General features: G+C 43.7%; 1 pseudogene; it reads right to left on the bottom strand.

Annotated features, from left to right (window-relative positions):
* Positions 1-5,332: 5,332 nt before the first annotated feature.
* On the bottom strand, positions 5,333-6,066 carry LOC112641144 (S-adenosylmethionine decarboxylase proenzyme-like; annotated as a pseudogene).
* Between the last annotated feature and the right edge of the window lie 211 nt (positions 6,067-6,277).

Here is a 6,277-nt window from a genome sequence, read left to right as displayed (position 1 = left end):
TGGGCTCACAAGGGACTAGTTGTAAGATGAGGGAAGTTCTCTAAGATGCCCTCCCTCTGTTCCGAAGTAAAATAAATGCACCTGATTCACTGAATGGGGGTCCGGTTACAAAGGACCTGGAAGGCCACGCCGTAAAATTCAGACTTGACGCTCTAAACCTGCATGTCTAATATGGTTTCCACCAGCCACCTGTGGCTATGAACGCTTGAGACCTGGCTACTCCGAACTGAGATATGCTGCGACTGCAAAATACATCTTTTTGTATTTGTATTTGTATCTTGAGACTTTGTATGACAAAAAGAATGTAGGATATCTCATTAGGATTATGTAGATACAGGGATCCCTGGGTGGCGCAGCGGTTTAGCGCCTGCCTTTGGCCCAGGGCGCGATCCTGGAGACCCGGGATCGAATCCCACGTCGGGCTTCCGGTGCATAGAGCCTGCTTCTCCCTCTGCCTGTGTCTCTGCCTCTCTCTCTCTCTGTGTGTGTGACTATCATAAATAAATAAAAAATTAAAAAAAAAAAAAAGGATTATGTAGATACATGTTCAAATTGCAATATTTTGGATATGTTGGGCCAAACAGCATATGTTATTACCATTAATTTTACCTGTTTCTTTTTGTTTCTTTTATTTATTTTATTTTATTTTATTTTATTTTATTTTATTTTATTTTATTTTAATGTGGCCTCTAGAAGGTTTAAAATTACATATTAAAATACATTATATATCTATTGAACAGCACTGCCCCAGAGCTACTTAACTTCTCCAAGCAAAGAGGGTTGAAACCAAAGATGGCTTTATCCTTGAATAGTGCACTCTTGGAATCACTCCAATTTAACCATCATAGAAATTATCCATTGGGAGGAATATGAGGGATAGTTCTACAGATATTCTAGTCTAGTTCTAGATTTTACTTGTACCTCCCTAAAATGTCCATTTGCGTGTATCACTTGTTCTATGTTTGGAGCTTGACCTAGAACTCATCTGGTTGTGAACCAGGGACAGGTCTCTGAAGAAAAAAAGACTGAAAGAGCAGCAAAACGTTAGCAGCAGCTTACAGGAAGGAAGTTACCAGACCATGCCTATGTGGATCAACTTCCTCTCATGAAATTCCCCAAAGCAGCCCTATCAGTCTTCTGCCAGGTGAATCTTTCCTCTCCTCACCTTGGGGCCTCCTGACCTCCTGGACCAGCTGCCATTCTGGGAGGCCTGGTCCGGATGCCTCTTCTTTCTAGCGCGTCTGCCCTTGCTCTGTGCAGGGGTTGCCTAGGCTGGGGGCCAAAGTGGCAGTTAGAAGGAGGGTCAGGGCACAGGGGAGGACGAGGACTTGCTTGAGTGTCAGCTCTGGGCCTCACTTGGTCCCAGCTGAAGCCTCCTGCCAAGCTATAGCCCGGCAGATCCAGAGTGGCTCCCACTCCTGGGTTCTGCTGACTCTACCCCAGTTCTCTGAACCCTTGGCTATTAAGCATGGGACAATGTGAATGGGACCACTGTACCCTTTGCCCCCCAACCATGGCCAGTGGGGCACTGGGACTGCATGGTCTGTGCCCTTTGGGACAGTTCTTGGGCCATTCACAATAAGCCCATTTTTCTCTCAGTGTTTTGGAGAAGAACCAAACTCCCTTGACCTAAGCTCTCATTGTACAAACAAATGATTCCTCAAAAAGCCCTAGAATGAAAGGTTCATGGTGAATATACTTTTGGAATAAAACGTACAGATAGAGGATCAGATAAGAACTTATTTGTGGCTTATTTGTGGTGTGAACGGAGCGGTCTGCTCGTTCCATGGAAGTCACTTGCTCCATCCACCCCAGCCACCGAACACCCAGCTTCCTATTGCAAAGGTCTGGAGGAGGGGACTCCTGACTCCAAGGACCCCGCAGGGAGGGAGCAGTCCTGATTCTGGATCTTCCAGAACCAAGTGGCCCTGGAGCTCTGGGCTGTCTCTGCTGGCCTGGCCCCAATCGTCTCAGGCATCAGCATCAAAACAAGCATCACTCAGGCCTTTCTTTCTTTCTTTCTTTCTTTCTTTCTTTCTTTCTTTCTTTCTTTCTTTCTTTCTTTCTTTCTTTCTTTCTTTCTTTCTTTCTTTCTTTCTTTCTTTCTTTCTTTCTTTCTTTCTTTCTTTCTTTCTTCTTTCTTTCTTCTTTCCTTTCTTTCTTTCTTCTCTTTCTTTCTTTTTTTGGCCAGTCCCTTGTTTTTCACTCTTGCATGATCTTACTTGACAGTTCGAAGTGTGTAAACAAAATAGATAATTTAATGGGCCAAGAGTCTGGGAGAATTTGTCTCAGAGGCCTGTTTAGAGTTAAGGGCTCCTGGTTTCAGTGTGGCTGAGCCAGGGCCTCATGAGCTTTACATTTGGTTTCTTCAATTTAAAAATGTAAGGTGACTACCCACCCCGAGTATGTTTGCCGGTGTCCCACCCACCCCACCCCACCCCACCCCACCCCACCCCACCCCACCTCTCCTCCCCCAACTGGGCCCAGCCCAGCTGGCAGCTTTAGGCAGAGACTCACTGCAAGAGGCAGCCGTGTCTAGGGCGCACAGCTCAGGCTTCAGAGCCAGCAGTGGGAAGGTCCCTAGCGGCCCAGCTCCTTGGGGCAGGCCCTGCTTCCCCCTGCCCTCCACAGCTAGGGCCACCTGACTCCAGCCAGCATTCTGGGAACAGTCCGGTTTTAGATCAGAAGCTGAATTTGATTCCAGTCTTGCTCTGACACTATTATTTATTTATAGTTGTAATCATTAACCATTTGTTGCACTCTTGCCATGTGTCAGGTGTTCTACACTTACTGTCACTTAAAGCTCTAGGAGAATAAATAAATAATGGTCTGGGAGCCCTGCAAGGGCAGAGCTCTTAAGGTCACAGAGAACATGACATAACTGAAGTTGAGGATATTCAGGGACTTAGTTCCCTCCAGCTCCAAGTCTGCATTTTGTTGTTCTTGATTTTTTTTTTTTAACTGTAAAATATGTTCTCAAAATAGTATATATACTGGGGCGCCTGGGTAGCTCAGTGGTTGAGCGTCTGCCTTAGGCCCAGGGTGTGACCCTGGGGTCCCAGGATGGAGTCCCACATCGGGCTCCCCCAGGGAGCCTACTTCTCCCTCTGCCTGTGTCTCTGCCTCTCTCTGTGTTTCTCACGAACAAATAAATAAAATCTTTTTTAAAAATAGTATATATACACATATAAATGATGTAATGCATTACAACATAAGTTTTTTTTTCAACATATGTTTTATATACAAATAATACATTGGTTACACAGTTTAGTGATATGTTTGTAGCTTTTTTTGGCTTTATGAATTCTTTTAATAAAAGCAAATTCATAGCTTAAATGAAATAGAATTTTTTAAAAATATTTTATTTATTTTTCATTAGAGACATAGAGAGAGAGGCAGAGACATGGGCAGAGGGAGTAGCAGGATCCCTGCGGGAAGCGCAATGAGGGACTGGATCCCAGGATCTCAGGATCACAACCTGAGCCAAAGGCAGACGCTCAACCACTGAGCCACCCAGGTGCCCCCAAATGGTATAGAATTTATCAATATTTTTTTTTATGATTTGCGCCTTCCATAGCATACTTAAAAACTCATTTTCTTTTCCAAATTTGTAAAGATTGTTTTCTATATTGTTTTCTAGTTTGGCCTTTCATCTTTGTATCTTTAAACAAGCTAGAGATCTTTTGTATGGGGTGGTTTTATTTATTTATTTTTGGGGGGTCTTTGGGAGGGTTTTTTGAAGCATTAGGTAAGATGTGCTAAGTTACAGACATTGTGTGTGTATGTGTGTGTGGTCTCTAAACTCACACAGGAAAAAAAAAAAAACTCACACAGGAACTACACAAACCAGGCTTCCTTCTTTTGGTTAAATTTTACAAGATTTTATTTAGTACCTACTGTGGGCCTATCTAGAAGCAGGTCCTGAATAGGGATAAAAGGAAATTACAGATTACTAAAGTTTTGTGTTGTTTTTTAAAGATTTTATTTATTTATTTATTCATGAGAGACAGAGAGAGAGAGAGGCAGAGACACAGGCAGAGGGAGAAGCAGGCTCCATGCAGGGAGCCCGATGCGGGACTCCATCCCAGGTCTCCAGGATCATGCCCTGGGCCAAAGGCGGCGCTAAACCACTGAGCCACCCGGGCTGCCCAGATTACTAATGTTTTGAATCATTAATTAGGAATTTATTGAGAACACCACATATTTTTTAGCTTCCTGATTGATTGCTTTCACATGGGTATATATAGTTTATGGGTCTGTGGGTCACTGGGGATTCCCAAACCCACTTCCTTTGAAATGAGTCTGGTGATGGCTTCTTGGCCATTTGGCTAAGATCAAGTGTGAAGTGAGTCTGGTAAGCACTGGTGTGGTGTGGTAATCCTTGGGTTTTTGTTCACATTCTGTTACTTATATTTCTCCACAGGGATATGCTATGGTCCAGAAATTCTTCTTGAGATCCTACAGTGATCCTCTACTTTTCCATAAGGAGAGAGAGAGAGGTGTTTATGAACAACTAAATGCTTCATGTGGCTGTGTGCTTCAAAAGCTAGTATGGTTAAGATCAATTGGGCCACGTTTCAGTCATCCAGCCCAAACAATTGGCTTACTATTAAACCCACCATTGGTTTCTAGAGAAACCACTCAAAGCTGGTAGTCCACTATGCTTGAATTTGTAGAACGGAGGTAGTTAGAGGAGTTCTTTGTCATCCAATATGAAAAATTCCTTTTATTATAAAGTCACTGTAGTGAGGGTTTAAGCAAAGCCGCCTGGAAGGCCTTTGCAGCCAAACTCCTCACACACAAAAAAATGGCACTTACAAAGGGAAGAAAGTATCTCAATACTACAGAAAGCTTTAAAATGAAAAATAAATTTCTTGGGGCACTGGGTGGCTCAGTCCATTAAAGGGACCTGAGTCCTCCCACTCAGGTCATGATCCTGAGGTCCTGGGACTGAGCCCCGCTCAGCGGGGAGCTGCCTCTCCCTCTCCCTTTGTCCCTCCCCTCACTCATGTTCTCTTGCTCATTCTGCTCTGTTCTCTCTCTCTCAAGAAAAAAAGAAAGAAAGAAAACAAATTTCTCTTTCCCTCTTTCCTACCTAGAGCTAATCATTATCAGAAACAAGTGTCATTTCAGAAATTATTTTTAAGGAGCACCTGGGTGGCTCAGTGGTTGAGCGTCTGCCTTTGGCTCAGGGCATGGTCCTGGAGTCCCAGGATCGAGTCCCGCATCGGGCTCCCTGCATGGAGCCTGCTTCTCCCTCTGCCTAGGTCTCTGCCTCTCTCTGTGTGTCTCTCATGAATAAATAAATAAAATAAAATCTTAAAAAAAAAGAAAATTCTGGTTGTGGAGTGATGTGAATAGTCCAATAAGTTCCATCCGATTTCATTCCATTCATCCAATACCCCCGGGGATTGAACAATGTGGCAACAATGACAGAACCTGGGCTCAGGTCATGAATTCCACTCTTACAAGTGACAGCCTTCATGGTAACACCATATTTTATGTAGAACTGGGCCCACACTGCTGGGGCGGAATTTCCGGGGTTAGATCTGGCTGACTGGTTACCCGAGTCTCTGGGAAATCCAAACCAGACAAGTACCAACACTCAGAATTCATACGTCCCAATATGCTGCTCCATTTGGGGGAAATTGCATTAAGAAATTCTATTTCTTCCTGGAAATTCAGGTGTGAATACCCTTGGTGAGAAACTTCCAGAAAATTCTTGCGAGAATACGAGAAGCTTTGAATTGAGTCAAACCCACTGTAATCCCTGGCAAGTTTCAACAGGGGAACCAGTGCTTTCAGCAAGAGGCTGGTACCACATGTCTTCAAAATGAAATGTCTCTTGGAGACAAACATGCTACTTTCGCTGAGTGCATAAGCTTCCTGCTTGTCAGTTTTTGTCACACTCAGGATTGGACAATGCACACCTTACAGAAGTATGTCCCCCTCGGATCCCGGGACGGTGCGAAGATCTCCTGCTCCTTGGTCGGCGGCGGGCTGCTGCCTGGAAAACCAAATCTCTAGCAGCTTCTCGGTCCCTTCAAAAAAATGTGCAGCTTCCATCACCGTGAGACTAGCGAACAACCGCCAACCACAGAAAATCAACTAAATTAAATTTCTTCTCCCACCGCTGCAGATTGTTCCAACTGTGTTACTAAAGTTCAGGTTCCTATTTTTTTTTTTTTTGCTATAATTTTACATTAACTGTTTTTTAAAGGATTAATAAGATTTTCCTGGACTTTTTTTTTTTTTTTTTTTTTGTGAGTGAGAGTTG

Source organism: Canis lupus, chromosome 33 (assembly GCF_003254725.2).
Source record: "Canis lupus dingo isolate Sandy chromosome 33, ASM325472v2, whole genome shotgun sequence".
Classification (NCBI taxonomy): Eukaryota; Metazoa; Chordata; class Mammalia; order Carnivora; family Canidae; genus Canis; species Canis lupus.
This window is presented reverse-complemented; position numbering and strand designations above follow the sequence as displayed.